This window comes from Nicotiana attenuata, unplaced genomic scaffold (genome assembly GCF_001879085.1).
Source record: "Nicotiana attenuata strain UT unplaced genomic scaffold, NIATTr2, whole genome shotgun sequence".
In the NCBI taxonomy this organism is placed as follows: Eukaryota; Viridiplantae; Streptophyta; class Magnoliopsida; order Solanales; family Solanaceae; genus Nicotiana; species Nicotiana attenuata.
In genome coordinates this window covers 24,682-43,063 of record NW_017673200.1, presented here as the reverse complement: position 1 = coordinate 43,063, position 18,382 = coordinate 24,682, and the positions used below count along the sequence as shown (strand labels likewise).

The 18,382-nt window shown below is 40.6% G+C and overlaps 1 pseudogene; it reads left to right on the top strand.

Moving 5' to 3' along the window:
- Nucleotides 1–228: 228 nt before the first annotated feature.
- On the top strand, nucleotides 229–17,114 carry LOC109215712 (annotated as a pseudogene).
- Nucleotides 17,115–18,382: the final 1,268 nt, after the last annotated feature.

The following is an 18,382-nucleotide window of genomic DNA, read 5'->3' as shown; positions in this document are numbered from 1 at the left end:
AGGTTAGTGTGCATGTTTGGTTTGGAGCCCCGAGGGCTCGGGTAAGTTTTGGATAGGCCACGGAGTGAAATTTGGACTTAGGAATTGCTGGTATGCAGGCTTCGCAAATGCATAGCCTGGCTCGCAAATGCGAAGCTTTATCGCAAATGCGAAGATGACCTGGGCTGCCTTGGGTCGCAAATGAGACGTATTCATCGCAAATGCGATATCGCAAATGCGACATCGCAAATGCGAAGATCCCTTGCAAATGCGAAAAGGACCGGAATTGCACTGGGTCGCAAATGCAACAAAGTCTTCGCATTTGCAAAGTTAGCAGGTTCTGAAGGGTTTGCAATTGCGAACCCTGGTCGCAACTGCGACAACTGCGACCTGCAAATTCATGACTTAGCCGAAAATATTTCATTTTTCAAACTCTTTCAAAACATAAACTCTCTTGGGCGATTTTCCAAAGAAAAGTTCTTCTCCAAATCGATTGTAAGTCGTTTCTAACTCGTTTTCTTCAATCCTTAACATCTTTTCACATGATTTCAACTCAAAATCAAGGGTTTTTATGGGGAAAATTGGGTGTTTTGGGTAGATACTAGGTTTTTCAAATTTTGGGGATTTGGACCTCGATTTGAGGTCCGATTTCAAAACAAATTATATATTTGGGTTCGTGGGTGAATGGGTAATCTGGTTTTGGTTCGAACCTCGGGTTTTGACCATGTGGGCCCGGGGTCGATTTTGACTTTTTGGGAAAAACATTAGAAAACCTATTTCCATGCATTAGAATTGATTCATTTAGCATTTATTGATATAATTAAGTAACTTGTGGCTACATACAAGCGAATTGGTGGTGGAATCAAGAGGTAAAGCGATAGTTGAGGTTTGAATTGTGTTCGTGGCATCGAGGTAGGTGTTTGGTCTAACCTTAGCTTTAGGGATTAGGGGTTATGTCCTATTTGCTATGTGTTAAATTTTGAGTACGACGTATAGACATGGTGACGAGTATCTATACGTTGGTCTCAAGCATGCCCGTGAGTCTTATACTATGATTAACGTGACTCCGTTTTGTATTGCTCATGCCTTATGTGTTATTCCTATTGTTGAACAAGGCTTGTGGAAGTAATTTTGGTAACTGAACATTGAGGAGCGTTTGCTCGAGTTGTGAAATGATTTGTGGAATTATTGTTGACAATTGAACATTATAGAGCATTGGCTCAAGTTGTGAATTGAGATGGGAAGTAAATGTGAAAAAGAGAAGAGAATAATGATATTGTCTCCCATGCGGGGATGTTGTTGCTTCTAATGTTATCTCCCTTGTCGGGATGTTGTTGCTTTGATATTGTTTTCCCTTGCCGGGATATGATTGTTGTATTACTGTTCCCTTGCCGGGGTTTTATTGTGATTTCATTTATTTCCTTGCCCTTATTGTTTGTGATTGTTGTTTGGGTGAGGAAGAGTGTTAAAGCACGAAGGGTGATGCGGTGCATTGTTTTGGTGAGAGAGTGTTAAAGCACCAAGAGTGATGCCATGCATGATATTTGTGAGAGAATGTTAATGCGTGAAGGGTGATGCCGTGCCGCACGATGTACCATTCCGTGCCTTTATATGAGTGATTATGCACGAAGGATCATTTCGTGCCATGATTACGTGAGGTAAAAGCACGAAGGGTGATGCCGTGCCGATTATGTTGATATTTAGTGAGGACTAGAGTAAAAGCACGAAGGGTGATGCCGTGCACTTATTTGATTTCCTGGTTATTGTTGATATTTGAGTTACCGTGTTCTTTACAGTTATTTATTTGTTTCCTGTTGTTACTTGATATCCCCGCAGCATGTCTCTCTTCCCCCTTCTTACTTTTAAATTGTAAATTTCTGCCTTTATTTTCCTCTGTATATGAGTTAACTGCAGAGGTTTATTTGGTAGTCTGGTCCTAGCCTCGTTACTACTTCACCGAGGTTAGGCTAGGCACTTACCAGCACATGGGGTCGGTTGTGCTGATACTACACTCTGCACTCTTTTGTGCAGATCCTGGTGTTGTGGCTTTCGGACCGCGGTGAGGTTGCTACTTCTAGTTCATCAGGCGACCCGAGATAGTTCTGCAGGCGTCCGCAAGCCTTGGCGTCTCCTTCTATCTTTTATCCTGTTTCTTTCATGTATTTCCAGAGACAGTGTTGTATTACCTTTTCAGACCTTTATTTGTAGTACTCCTAGACAGTCTGTGATATTGTGACACCAGTCTTGGATAGTTTTGTTATGGATTGGTATTCGTAGCATTATTAAAACATTTCATTTCAGTCTTCCGCTTATTAAATTCTGTTGTTCAGTAAATGTTGGTTCTTAATTGTTAACGGATTGAAATGGAAACAAGGTAAATAATTCAATTGGTTGGCTTTCCTAGCTTTCACTAGTAGGCGCCATCACGACTCCCGAGTGTGGGAAATCCGGACAAGTTGGTATCTGAGCTCTAGGTTACTTAGGTCTCACAATTGACGGACAAGCTTAATAGAGTCTAAGGGATCGGTACGGAGACGTTTGTATTTATCCCAGAGGCTACAGAGTTAGGAAAAAATTCACATCTATTCTTTCCTGTCGTGCGGTTTGGTTTCTCAATGCTAATCGAATTTCTACTCTGTTCTTTCCCAGATGGCGAGAACACGCGCTTCCTCATCCACTGACGAGCAGCCTAAGCCCCCAGTAGCAGCTCCCACGAGGGGCAGAGGGCGAGGCCGTGCTAGAGGCCGAGGCAGGGGAAGAGCTCAACCCAGAGAAATAGCGCCAGCGGCGGAGCCTCAGGTTGAGTTTGATGATGAGGTTCCGGCCCAGGCAGTTCCGGTGGGCCCGGATCAGGTCCCAGAGGGGTTCATTGCTACCCCAGTACTCCAGGATGCTCTGGTCGGTCTAGTGGGCCTTATGGAAAGTGTCACCCGGGCAGGCTTGCTTCCTGTAGCACCAACCGTCTCTCAGGCTGGAGGAGGAGCCCAGACTCCTGCTACTCGCACTCCGGAGAAGACGGATCCCCAGTTTCAGACTCCAGCAGTTTTTATCCAGTTGGAGCAGTTCAGCCGGGTGTGGTAGCTCAGACCGGTGATGGAGCAGCTATGTCTGCTGATGCCTTGTGGAGATTGGACAGGTTCACCAAGCTCTTCACTACCACCTTCAGCGGTGCATCTTCTGAGGATCCCTAAGATTATTTAGACAACTGTCATGAGGATCTCAGGAACATGGGGATAGTGGAGACCAATGGGGTCGACTTTGCTACTTTTCGCTTATCTGGGTCCGCTAAGACTTGGTGGAGAGATTATTGTTTGGCTAGACCAGTTGGGTCACCAGCTTTGACTTGGGATCAGTTTTCTTAGTTGTTTTTGGAGAAGTTTCTTCCTGTCACTCAGAGGGAGAGCTATCGGAGGCAGTTTGAGCATCTCTAGCAGGGTTCTATGACTGTTACTCAGTACGAGACCAGGTTTATTGATTTGGCCCGTCATGCTCTTCGCATACTTCCCACTGAGAGAGAGAGAGAGAGTGAGGAGGTTTATTGAGGGACTCATTCAACCTATTCGACTTCAGATGGCCAAGGAGATGGGGAGCAAGATTTCCTTTCAGGATGCGGCAATGTGGCAAGGAGGGTTGAGATGGTTTTATCACAGGGGGGTGGTAAGGGGTTTGATAAGAGGCCTCGTCATTCAGGCAGATTCAGTGGTGCCTCGTCTGGAGGGAGGGATAATTTTTGTAGAGGCCATCCTTCTAGGCCTTTTCAGTCAGCACTTCAGGCTTCTCACGGTGCTCCAGGTGGACGTGGTTCTCATATGCAGTATTCTGATCAGCAGTCCTATAGTGCACCACCAGCTCCTATCAGCATCGCCGCTCCAGAGTTTTCGGGGTGGTCATTCGGGTCATCAGGGTTAGCAGTCTTAGCAGCCGAGGACTTGTTATACCTGTGGTGATACGGGTCATACTGCTAGATTTTGCCCTCGCGCATCGAGCAGCTCTCGGCATCAGGGTTCCCGTGCCATGGTTCAGGCACCGAGTGTTCCACAGCTCGCTCAGCCAGCTAGAGGCGGAGGTAGAGGTGCTAGAGGTGGAGGTAGAGGTATTAGAGGCGGAGGACAGGCCACTAGAGGTGGAGGCCAACCAGCACTAGGCCGTCCCAGAGATGTAGTTCCGAGTGGTGGGGCCCAGCCCCGATGTTATGCTCTTCCAGCCAGGCCTGAGGTTGAGGCTTCCGATGCAGTTATCATAGGTACGGTTCTGGTTTGTAGTAGGGATGCTTCAGCGCTATTTGATCCAGGGTNCTGTCTCATCGAATATATTATACATTCATACTGTTCAGGAATACAACTCTCAAAACCATCACACCTATTCGCAGTTATCCGCACGCAATATCCCCAGCAGTCCGAGACTAAGCATTGTCTCCATCTGCATTTCTGCATTGCATAAGGCTACCATTCTGCCTTCCGAGACTAAGCTCTGTCTCCATCTGCATTTGCCTTCCGAGACTAAGCTCTGTCTCCATCTGCATTTCTTATTGCATAAGGCTACCATTCTGCCTTCATTTCTGCATTCATAAGGCACCATTCGCCTTCCGAGCTAAGTCTGTCTCCATCTGCATTCTTGCATTCATCCATCTGCATTTTTGCATTGCATAAGGCTACCATTCTGCCTTCCGAGACTAAGCTCTGTCTCCATCTGCATTCTTGCATTGCATAAGGCTACCATAAGGCTACCATTCTGCCTTCCGAGACTAAGCTCTGTCTCCATCTGCATTCTTGCATTGCATAAGGCTACCATTCTGCCTTCCGAGACTAAGCTCTGTCTCCATCTGCATTCTTGCATTGCATAAGGTTACCATTCTGCCTTTCGAGACTAAGCTCTGTCTCTATCTGCATTTCTGCATGGCATAAGGCTACCATTCTACCTTCCGAGACTAAGCACTGTCTCCATCTGCATTTCTGCATTACATAAGGCTACTGTTCTGCCTTCCGAGGTTAAGCTCTACCTCCATCAGCATGGCTGAAATATTGCCACCTTTATTTACTTCTTGCATGGGCTGAAATATCGCTACCTTTATTTACTTCTTGCATGGGCTGAAATATCGCCACTTTATTTACTTCTTGCATGGCTGAAATATAGCCACTTTATTTACTTCTTGCATGGGCTGAAATATTGCCACCTTTATTTACATCTTGCATGGCTGAAATATCGCCACTTTATTTACTTCTTGCATCGGCTGAAACATCGCCACTTTATTTACACCTGCATCGGCTGAAAGATCGCCACTTTGCTTACATCTTGCATCGGCTGAAATATCGCCACCTTTATTTACATCTTGCATCGGCTGAAAGATCGTCCCCTTTATTTACATCTTGCTTCGGCTGAAAGATCGCCCCTTTTATTTACATCTTGCATCGGCTGAAAGATCGCCACCTACTGCATCTCATGGGCTGAAAGATTGCCAAACTGTCCAAAGGCGTCATTGTTCGGAGGCACCATTTCCATAGCCCGAGAACGTCATGCCATGGCCCGAGGACCCCTTTTAATCTCTTGCATATCATTATTCAAAGGCATCATACTTCGGAGGCATCATACTTCGGAGGCATCATTCTCATAGCCCGAGAGCATCATTTCATAGCCTGCGAATCCTTTATTGTACGCTTCATGGCCCAGGACATCATGGTCTAAGGACGTCATCTTAACCATCCAAAGACATCATACATGGTCCGACGGGAACTTGCATCATGTTTAAATTTATGCACAATATACGCTTGTATTGTTTATTTGCAGGTAAACCGGCGAGCAACGGCCATCTCGGCAGGAGCATTCCACTTTAGTTCCCGCAGCCCTACTAAACCTTGACCACTCATCCCAACCTGAATATTGCGTCCGTTTTTGAAAAAAAACCTCCGCCGGCATATTCCGCCGACGGATCCTGAACTACATATGGCCTGATTCCTGTAAAACCAGGGATATGTAGGCAGCTTAGGAACCAGAGCACAGCCAAATCTCTTCAAACCATTTTATTCGGTCAAAATTGGCCATCGTATCTTTACCCGACAACTCTTTCATCCTTCCCGGGTAAAGAGGGGCAGCTGTTGATACCCAATTTTTCCCTGTATATTTTTATATACAAAATACCTTTTAAATAGCATAGGTATGCATATATAAGTATGACCATGAATTTCCCTATTTTTTTCTTTAATTTTTAAAGATTTTTAAACCAATTTTATTGCCCTATTTTACCAGTAAAAAATCAATAATTATTCCCCAAATGATCATTTTTGTGATTCATTTATTGTATGTCCATATTTATACCAAAATATAGCTAAGGTAATTTTTTGCACATTTTTTACAAATTTATTTAGTATTTTAAAGCTAAATTGCATATAATTGCAAAATTAGCCTATTTTAAGAATTAATTGCGTTTATAATTGTAAAATTGATTCCAGTATTTTTAATTCAATATTTATACATTATTAATTAATTTAGTGCCTTTAATTTGTTTCCAGAAATGATTTTGCTATTTTTATAAAATAAAAAGGGAAAAAATGGCTATTTAAATACTAGCCCTAACCATTTCAATCTTAGCCTGAAACAACCCCCAATTAAACCCAATCCCGATCCCAAATTACCCGGCCCAATTCCTAAATTACCCGCCCGGACATCTTCTTTTAATCCCAGCCGTTGATCTAACAGATCAACGGCTCACACGCATTCTTTCCTTTTTAATTTACCAAACCCCCCAACCCTAAATCATTTTCAATTATCCGCCGCCTCTGAAACCCTCTCCTCTCTCGAACACTCTCGAACCTTCTCTAACCCTAGCCACCTCCGCCCTGAAATCCACTGGAATCTATGGCCTCCAAGGCTACGAGAGTCCTACACCGGTCTCCTATGGCTCCTACGTGCATGATCTCTGAAGATTCAAGGCCTGACCTTGAAGGTTCATACCCAGACCTCTGTCGATTCGAGGTCTCAGGGTCATCTCCGGCCTTGCTCCGGCGTACCATGGTTGTTTGAGCCTGGTTCTGACCTCTTCGATGCAGATCGGTGACTTCTCAAAGCCTTTCTCATTTCTAGGGTTCTTCTGAAACTCTAACCTTTCGAGGTTTTCTCCGATTTCTTTAGATCCATGGTGTATTTATGCTTTCCTTGAGTTTTCAAACGATTTCCCTAAACTTTTCTTTCAAAAATCACTTTCAAAACCTTTCTTTTCCGATTTAGGGTTTTCTGAAAAGTGTTTAAGTGTTTTATGATTTTTCTTTGTCATTCATGTGTACTTGTCTCTACTGTGTTCTTGTATCATGTTCTTATATACTTCTCTTACTGTGCTTTCCTATATTATGATCTCGTATGCTTTTACTGTGCTCTTGTGCTTTTTCTTCTACCATGTTCTCGTATGTTCTTCTACTATGTTTTCTATACTATGTTCGTGTATGCCTTTCTACCATGTTCTGTTATGTCTCGCCTACTATATTTTTTCTACTGTGTTCTTAAGTGTTTTACTATTTCCTTCTACTGAGCCCTATTTAAAGTTCTTCCACAAAACCTCTTTAAGCATGCTTCTTCTACTGTTCCTATCAGTATTTTTCCTTCATTTTTCCATGAATGCTTCTACTGTGTTTGCATTGTTACTTTGTTATCATGTTTTCTTATGAGTTTCTGCTGCTGAAAGGAACATGCAAGAGGTTTCAGTTCTGAAACCTCCGAGCCTGTTTCGACTACTTGCCTTCTCATCTCTGTACTTAATTCAAGGTGGAAACCCTAGAATTTGGGGATTCCGCCAAGTTTGATTGTGGGATTTGACTGAACTAGGGTTTTATTTCAAAACCCCTAATTCTTTCAGACCAACTTCAAGACTCTGAATTGAGTTTGGAGCCTCCTTGTTTTCATGTGATTTTGACCTTTTTACTAAAACTCTTCTACACTGGATTTCTCTATAGATTTTACAGTAACAAGCCAGTCTTCTTTCATGCTCACATGCTCTTTATATATGATGAATTTCCCTCTAAATGGTTTTCGAATTTGCAATTAGTTCAAGCATCCTTCTGAATATAGCCTGATTGATTTCTTTCTATTGTTTACTGATTTTCTCTGTTACTCGACCTAAGTGAAACCCTTCTTCACTTTTTCTAACTTGGTTCATTCATACAAAATCTCGGACCATTTGATTTACTGGTGGTTAATTGATCTTCTTACCTTATTTGCACAAACCGTGTACTTCAAAACCTTGTCCTTAAATAACCTTTTTATGTATGTGCCCTTAATTGCATGTTGTGAACAAAGTGTTTATTCAATTTCTTTCCTTAATTGGTTTTTACCCGTTCAAATCTGAATCCCTTAATTAAAGGGAGTCTTGTGTAATTGATTGACAAACAGTTCTTCAACTATTTTCTTACCTTATTTCCTCATGATTCTTACACTATAAATACACGACTCTTTAACACACAACAGACGATTTAACAATCCTCCACTTCACAATTCACAATCTCTTCTGAACTCTTACTCTCTTTCTTGTCTACACTGTCGCTTTTACAAGACTACTGCATTTTCTATATTTGTTTCTTTGAAACTAGTATGTCCTAATTTAAGTTTCAGCATCACCACAATGTGTTCATTTACAGCTTTTATCCATGTCTACTTTACTGTTTCTGTTTAAATTAAGTATGCTCATATCTTTCTGTCTGTTTCTGTTATGAATCCTTGCTCCCCTACCCTACTGCCCCTATGTGTTCGAGAGTTGTGGCTTAAGGCATGGCAACATGAATTGTTGTCCATGAATTAAGTTTGACCCAGTGGGGGCTTAACCTCTATATAAACAGGCTGGAGGGTGTGCCAGCATGTCCCATTGCTGGGTGTACCCATCAGCCCGCTTTTCTTTTGCTCTTGCAAATTCCCCCATTCCCTATCCCCTATGTGTGTTAATGTGAATTGCTTCCCTCTTCATTTTCCCCTTTCAGAATTCCACTTCTACACTTGCACTCTCTCTTAGTTCCGTTCTGCCCCCCTCTTGTGAGCCTTGCCTTGGGACCTTGAGTTCCCTCTGAACTTGGACACCTGAGGGCTAGCCCTTCCACACTGCACTATGTCCTAGTCTGGTAATGTATTTGAGGTGTAAGCACTGGCCGGAATCCATGTGAGGCATTTAGGGAAATCTGACACACCCCAAATGAGAGAAAGGCTTTGAAATCTGATCTTTGGAGTTGGTTTACTTCATACTTCAGACAGGAAGTCTGAATCACGCTCTCCTTGGTTGTAATTTTTAATTTATGATGTATTTTTCTTTATTTTACTTTTCTGGGCTGTAATAACTTTGTAATAAAACTTTCGTGGTTGGCTAGTGAAAAAGGGAAGGGTAACCATGTATGCAAAGGGTAGATAACCTGCCTATAGGAGTTTCTGATTTTCTGCACTTCCATACGTAGATAACCTGCCTATAGGATCTCTAATTTCGGCATTCTCATATAGATACCATGTCTACAGGAATTTCTTCATTCTTTCACATAGATACCATGTCTATAGGAATTTCTGCATTCTTTCACATAGATACCAGGCCTATAAGAATCCTGCACTCTTTCATGTAGATAACATGCCTATAGAATTTTCTAATTTCAGCATTCTCATACATAGATAATATGTCTATAGGATTTCTGCACTCTCATGTATAGATACCATGTCCATAGGATGCATATGCATGTAGAGAATATGCCTATAGGTCCTTTCTGATTCTTGCATATCCACTTCTCACTAGGCAAACGTGTTTATAGGTCTTAATAACCAAACGGAATCAGATGTCATGTTCATATAAAACCCAACATTTAGATGTCATGCCTATAGGGTTTCTGTATTTTTACTATGTCTATAAAATGTGTTCTAAAGTCAACAAACGCAAAGAAAGCATGCCTATAGGAGCTTTAACCGAATCTGAATCACCTCACTCGTTTATAAGTCTAAAACTAGCAGTAATAATGTATTACCAATTGCAGAACTTGTGCACTTCTAAAACTCGCTTTTAACTGGCAACTTTTCTTAAATTAGTATGTAATCAGTTCATATTCTTGTTTCTGAAATCTGTAGATATCATGCCCATAGGTTTTCGTCTATCACTTAGGCAAGCCATAGGATAACTTATAAACTGAATTAGGTTTTATTAGCTACAACTAGCAGGCAGGCCTGATTCGGGCTTCTTATCGGAACTATGTAATAAATCAGTATGCCTCAAATCCTTAAGTTTTAATTAGACCTTAAACAGTACGTGCAAGACATGCTAAACTATGTGCTTCTTTGGTTTAAAGGAGGTCTGTCTGAGCCTTTTTATTTGTTTATATGCTTCCCCAAACTTGCTATATGTGTTTTATTTGTCGCCTTAGTATTTTTACCTTTTGAAACCACAAATAAGCCCAACGACCTCTCCCTTTAGGATTAGTAGTCCCAAGTACCTCCGGGACTGATAGGATTGGGGCGGGTAATAGCATGCAATAAGTAAACGAGACCATTCCGCGCTTTAATACCTTAAAGGGGTGGGAAAGGGTAGATATGGATATGATGACCACGCGATAACCTCATGCGTAAGAGTGATTACCGGATGTTGTGTGGGGTGATCCATGTTATTAATAAACCTAGGACCCCCTTCCCTTTATTTCTTTGTTTCTTTTAAATCCTTTAACCGTTTCTCCTAAATCAACTCTCTTTGATATTTTCCGAATTTTTTTATTTCTAACCTTTATGTGAAAAAATCCCCTCTTATTTGAAGTCCTACTTGCCTATGTGTTATTTATACTTAAGTCACAACAATAGCTTGGCCGGGAACCACACTAGTGGATTCTGAGGGGTGCCTAACACCTTCCCCTTGGAATAATTTCCAGCCCTTACCCTGTCTCTGGTTATCCAAAATCAGGCTCTTCTAAAGTGTCCTAATGCACTTAAATTATAGGTGGCGACTCATCAATTCCATTAAACCCAATTCCCCAAAAGGGAACGAGTTGTCCTCCTAAATATCATAAACCCGATTTCGCGAGAAAAAGGGGGCACGACAACGAGTGGAGTGGAGGTGGAATCTAAAGGAAAAGCGGTAATTGAGCTTTGAGTTGGCCGTCGGATTGAGGTAAGTGTTTGGTCTAACTTTGACTCGAGGGATTAGGGATCCTCGGCTTAATTGCTATGTGAAAATCCATGTGTGTGGCGTATAGCTGAGGTGACGAGTACCTATGCGTTGCCAAATTATCTGTTCAGCCTGTTTCTTTCCCCGTTCTTGATATATTGTCTTCCTGTCTTAACTGCTATATGCTTTTTGGTGTTTCCATGTTTAATTGCTTCTTGTTAGATGTTGTTTTCTTTACTGAAGGTATTAATCATTCCGTAATTCCATTGTATTTCATTATTGGTTTAAGTTGTTTTATCGGTGTTTCATGGTATATTTTGGTTGGTCTCGCTGTGTAGTATTAATTGAGTGAAGTTTCATAATTGTATATCCTTCTGTTTGCTTTGGTTTGAGGCTTAAATATTGTGGAGGGTTTTGAGCTAAATTGTGAAATTCCTGTTCTTATTGTGTGATTGGTACTGATATGGTGGGATCGTGTTACGCGCCGTAACAGGAGGAATAAAGGTGATATGTTGAGGAGGAATAACGGTGATTGTCTGGTGGGATCGGGTTGCACGCCGCAACAGGAGTAATAATGGTGATATATTGTGGAGTAGTAAGGGTGAATTACTATTATACGGTGGGATCGGGTTGCACGCCGCAACAAGAGGAATAAGGGTGGATTGATAAGGAGTTATAAGGGTGAATGTTCATATTGATATTGATTATATGGTGGGATCGGGATGCACGCCGCATCAGTTTATATGTTTATGTACTTTTCTCTTCTACTGTGCAAGTTATTCTATAATTTGGCTTTACATTTAATGATTGGTTATAGCTGGTTACTGATGAGATATCAGAGTTCTGTATTCTTTCCTTGCAAGATACTATTTATTTGTTCCATTCTTCTTTCTGTTTTATTATGCACTGTATGCAGGTTATATTATAATTGCCCCGCCGTAGCCTCGTCACTACCTCGTCAAGGTTAGGCTCGGCACTTACTAGTACATGGGGTCGGTTGTACTAATACTGAACTTTGCACTTTCTGTGCAGATTTTGGAGCTGGTTGTGGCTGATCGAGAGGTCGGTTGCAAACATTTTATCTAGGAGACCCAAGGTAGTCCTATTGGCGTCCGCAGGCCCTGGCGTCCCCTCCTATGTTTCTACATTCCTATTTTCTTTCCTTTCGAAACAGAGGTAATTTCTTTTCAGACCAATGTTTGTAGATATTCATAGTATGTTCGTGGATTGTGACACCAGTTTTTGAGTGGTAACAATTTCGGTATTGTTGATAGTATATAGATAACCGGTTAATTATGTACTTCTGCAGTTATTTCAGTTAAATTTATTTTTGTTAGTATTAAACTATGAAATGTAAAGGAAAAAGATGAATAAAACTCTAACGTGGCTTGCCTAGCGAGTGCGATGTTAGGCGCCATCACGGTCCAGATGGTTGGAATTTCGGGTCGTGACAGAGGTCTTTTTCAGGCTTACCTGGAGAAATGGTAAATTTATCTTGTTTCTCGATTGTCTAATCAGTGCAGTTTTTCGACTTCCTTTTGGTCTTCTAGATCAGAAAAGAAAGTTTATCACCCTTCTTTATTCATATTTTTGGTAAAGGGAGGAAAAGCATTTATACTTTGTTTGGATTTCTTATTCAATCCCGTGCAGGACGAAAGTCTTTCTGGAGAAGACAGTGACAATATTGACTGGGATACTGAAGACGAACTAGAAATACAGGACACACCATTTTCCTCATTCATAGATTTAAGAACTACTGGGCGGCATGTTCTTAGTGGTGATGGTGAGGTAAATGCTTCGAGCCTATATTGATACCTACTGATCATCTATTTGAACCCCCCCCCCCCCAACTTAAACCCAACAAACCCAAAAAAAAATTGTTCATAACATTGCATCTGAACTTATGATCTCTTGTGGTCTTCTTTACCTGAAGGCGAGCTCCCGATTCATTCAGCAGTTTGTAATGATGGGATTTCCTGAAGAATCTATTGCAAAAGCAATACAACAAAATGGTATTTGAACTTTCTAAGTTATACAACTAAAAATTTGATTTTTCAGTTGTGATATTTAATGTCATTTGATTTGAGACGTAGGAGAAAATGAAGATCTGGTGTTGGATGCACTTTTGGCATTCAATGTAGCTAACATTTGCCTCATTATTTGACTTGTGAACATTGATTCCTAAGATGTTGACTGTGCAATGAATGATGCCAATTGTTCTTTATCCGGTCTGCAGCTCTGGCCTTGAATTATGTTAAGAATATGCATGATTTTTATCTATCTTCATTATAATGATGATTTTTCTCTGTCCTTTTATTTTTTCCACAAGTAATGACCCTCTAATACTAGCAAAACCCCCCTTTATCTCAACAAAAAAAATAAAATAAAGATAGAAAACTTATGATTTTTTTTACAGGCCCCGGAAGACTCTCCTGAAGAACAGCCCTATACTATCCCTCAGCTGGATTCCTCCAATGGTTCTGACGATAGCTCTTTCGAGTACAACGACAACCTTTTGGATGATGTTTATGTGGAAGATAGTTGGTCCTCCGACTCGGACAACTGTATAGTATGTTATCCTCAATCATACACCTTTCTCCATTTTTCTTTTCAGTGTCTAACTGTAGCATAGATTATAGTCCATCTGGTTTATCTTTATTAAAAGTGATACATTTAGTCATTTTTTCGAAAGAGCACCTTTTTTATCTTTGTAACACATCATTTATGTAAGTTAATGTTAGTATGTGGTATTTTTGGACACCCATGGCTTCTCCTACTAGATTTTATATCTTATATGAGGTGGTTTAGTTTTACAAATTTGTGGCTACAAATAAAATAAAAAGTATCTGTGATTTTTACTAGTTGTCTTTGACTGTCACCAGGTTCTTCCAGTTGACTCATAAGACATTTCCTTCTCCTTTTTTTTTTGTAATTTGGGATTCGGGGGGTACGGAGAAGTGGTTTGCGAAGTAATTTCTACAAACGAGGAAATGTTGACCTGTAAATGTACTGCTGAAAGTTGGATGAGTGATCTAAAATTAATTTTTAACTGCTCACTACTTTTGGGGCTTAAAGGACATTTTGCTCCATGTATTTATGCATAAACTAACACTTCTTTTACCATTTAGAATTCTTGGTGGTCCTGAATCTTGCTATAAGCTTCCTAGGCTCTATTATACAAGGTCTTTCCAACATTTTCCTTTGCAACGTGTGACAGAATTCTGCTAAACAGTGCTACTTGAATGTCGGGAGCAGTTCTTTGTCTGAAAAAGAGCAGACATTATTATACCTGGCAACTATGGGATATTCAGTAGAAGAGGCTTCCATAGCAATGAAGAGATCTAGTGCATATATGAAATTATATTTTGTCTTCTACATTACTAATGTTGTTTAAATCTTTTATCGTTAGACATTTAGTTTAGTTTTTGATATGTAATAATTATGCCAAGGTTTTATCACTCAATGAAGAAATCTTATTCATACAATTTATGTAGTGGATCAATTGAATAAAAAGATGTAGCCAACCAACATTAACTTGGGATTGAGGTTCAGTAGTAATAGTAGTGGGTTAGTTGTTGTTTAGTAGTAGTGGTGGTAGTAGTTGTTGTTCTTTTCAGGTAATTAATGTAGTCTTCCCAACTTTCTAGGTCCAGAAGCAACGCTTGATGTATCGATAGATTTCATTAGTAGTGCTCAAATGTCAAGAGCAGAAGATGCCTATCTGCCAGAAGATGTGAAGGTATGCTTTCCCTGCAGTATTTGAAATTGACTCGTGTGAACTAACAGTTTGTTCAAATTTTAGAATTGCTGCCTCCCTTCCATTGTGACAGCCAAAACTGAAGCATATATTGATTGATAGTGGTGGATACAAGAGGAAGATGTACAATGAGTTGTGCAAAAGGAAAAAGCATAGGGAGATTTTTTATGAAGGGACAATTCGTTTGCCCAAACCCATGATTAGATTTGGAGTTCCTACAGTATCTCTTCCAACAATAGTCCAAAGATTCGAAGCAAGCTATCGGCCCCCCTTTCTTCTACTATGAAAATGTTGCTCAAGCTCGAAAGGACGCGTGGAACACCATTTCCAGACACCTATTCCATGTTTTGCCTGAGTTTGTCGACTCGATATACTTTTGCGCTGCTGCAAGGAAAAGGGGATATATTCATAATCTGCCAGTTGGAAAAAGATTTCCTTTGTGCGCACTTCCCCCAAGTACCATTCATGAGGCACTTTCCCTAACAAAGAAATGGTGGCCATCTTGGGATACACGGACAAAGCTAAATTGTTTGTTAACAGCCATTGGGAGTGCAAAATTGACGGATAGGATCAGGAAAGGTTTGGAGAAATATGATGGTGAGCCACCTATGGAAGTGCAGAAGTATGTTCTTGCAGAATGCAAAAAAGTGGAATTTGGTGTGGGTTGGAAGAAACAAAGTTGGTCCTTTGGAGCCTGATGAAGTTGAAATGCTATTGGGGTTTCCAGAGAACCATACTAGGGGTATAAGTAGGACTGATAGATACAAATTCCTTGGTAACTCGTTCCAGGTTAGCCTAACATTTTCTTTCTTTTGACTTTCACTGTATATATCCAAGTCTTATTTCGCAAAAATGTAGCTCTTCCATTGACTTATTGAATTTTTTTCTTGGTAGAATGATCTTTAACATGGTACTTGGATCAATATTTCTATTAGGTCTACACAGCGACGTATCACTTATCGGTGTTGAAAGACAAGTTTCTAGCTAGTATCAATGTATTATTGCTATTCTTTGGAATTAGCGGTGCCGTAGTTGCTCTTGACCGTCTCGGGATTCGAATAAAGAATGTTGTTCGATCTAGTCATTGGTGGAAACTTGTGCAACAATCTTCCAGGTGGTAACAGGGTGAGCAGGGATGGGCTTGAAGGTACAGAGTCTTCTCTATTTTTTTGACTATGTTAGGATATTGAACTTCATCAAATCCATAATAGACGTAGATAGTATTTCAGATTATCTTATCCTATACCTTTTTGGATGTTTTATACTTCAATACCACACAAGAGGAAGGGGGTGATTTGTGTGGTACCCAATTTTCGCTTAACTTGATAATAGAAGGACCTGGTTGTTCTATGTGTTCCAACTACTACTGTTGCGGAATAATAAATACAGAAATTAAAGAACATAGAGATTTTTACGTGGAAAACACCTGGCTCAAAAGGTGAAAAAATCACGACCTACCTTCCAATAGGATTTTCCCAAACTCTCCACTAAAATCACTGAGCCAAATACTGCATTTACAAAAACTCTTTTGTAAACCTAGGATTAACTCTAATCCCGTTGTGGCAACCAGCCTCTAACTGTTGCGACAACTTCAAGTTAACTCTAACTTGAATACTCTGAGTACCTATTACAATTGCCTCTAGATAAAGCTGAAAGGTACAGTATAAAACACCTACTACAATTGAACTAGAAATAAAGAAACACACATAAAACTCTTTATGGAGCTGATTCTTCAATCTAGTTCATGTATCTTCAGGTTTGCACACTTGAATCACACAAGAACTGCTTGCAAAAAGCCTTGCTATTTTGCTCTCAATTCACGTTTAACTTCTGCGTTTGTCTGCAACCTGTAAAAGAGAATAACATTGATATTTATGGAGTTAGTAAAAAGAGATTGACTAGAATACAGATGCTACTTTTCCTTGGTGGAAGAGTTCTAGTTGGTCTCATCCTCTAACTTTATCAATTTCTTAAGCCGTGTTTCTCTTTGTGTAAGGAGTCTTTCTCCTTATCCAATATGCAACTTTTTCGATCCTGATCAGGAGATATTACTTCTGATAAGTAAGGTTTATCTCCTTCACTTGCATCTCCCATGTTTGAGTTGATTATAACTGTGCTTCACAAGATGGACCTGGTCCATGTCTGAGTTCCTTTGTCAGTCTTCAAAACTTCACCTTTCCTTGGGCCAACAAATTCCCCCTTTTTGATGATGACAAACTCTGTGCTTTTCAGTCACTTAGGCCCTGTCAGAACTCAGCATATTCATCAGTACAAAGTTAGAAAAATTTACTTATCATCAAGGACCAGGTTCATTAGGTTATAAACATCACTTAGTCAGAATATATAAAGCACAATATCTCTTCCCCCTTTTGGCATCATCGAAAAGTTGCATAAACAAAGAGTGATCCCCAGAATTTTTAAAATTACTCATGGACACTGGGGAAACTGCAAGTGCAATCATGGATTAATCATCAGTAATCAAGCAGACATATTCAAACTATCTAGGAAATATTAACAATCAACAAGAGCAAAAACAGTAGATTTCATTGATAGGTGATATGTTGCTACCACAATCCACAAAAAGAAAGCAAAAATATTCAAAACATGAGCAAAAGAAAGAGAAATCCCTAATCTGGGTCACTGGTGGTACTAGACAGGTTCAGGAGATGAAGGCTAGAAGTTCTAAGGCTTGGAAGTGCTAGAGGGTTGGTTTTGGGCTTGGAGAAGGTTCAGCATATTTTGAAGAATGCCCTCATTCTTCTTCTTTTCCTTGGTAAGCTCAGTTCTGAGAGCATCCCTCTCAGGTTCAACCTCTGCTAAGCGAGCCTTCAGCTTAGCTATCTCAGTATCCTTTGCCCCACTCTCCTGCACTAGAGCTCTGACTTTGCTATTTATAGGTGTCTTCTTGGATGAACTAGGTTCATTAGGAATGGCAGTGACCTCATAGTCACAAGCAATCAAAGTGTTGATTCCAAATTGATCCTTGTTTGTGGCCATTTCCCACTTCTTTAGTGGCACCTTACAACGATCAAGCACAATAGTCAGAATAAACCCATAAGGAGTAGCATGGGCCTTGGAGCCATTGATAACCTTGTCCAGTAGCTTGATTATAAATGCAGGCCAGTTGATTAGTCTTCCACTTTCGAGACACTCCATCAGAACTAAGTCCATATAGTTAGCAATGTGCCTTCTCTCCTGCCTGGGCAGTAGGCACTTGTTGACAAATTCAAATAGGACTTTTTGTTGTGGCTTCATTTCACTCTTGTGCACAAACTTGGCCTCATTCACTTCTTCAACATCACAGAATCTCCTAGTAATTCAAGGGCAGGAGGAAGGGAATCCAGACTTGGCCATCTTTGCCTAGTATAATCATCATATCCCTCAGCAGGAATGTCAAGAATCTCACCCAGCTTCTCTACATCGAAGGTTACTTGAACCCCTTTCACTTGGCTGGTAACTCTGCCATTCTTGACCTCTGCATTGGCCATGAATTCAATTATTTGATTCCTGGCTAGCCTTCCATCCATCTGAAGAACCATGTCCTTCCA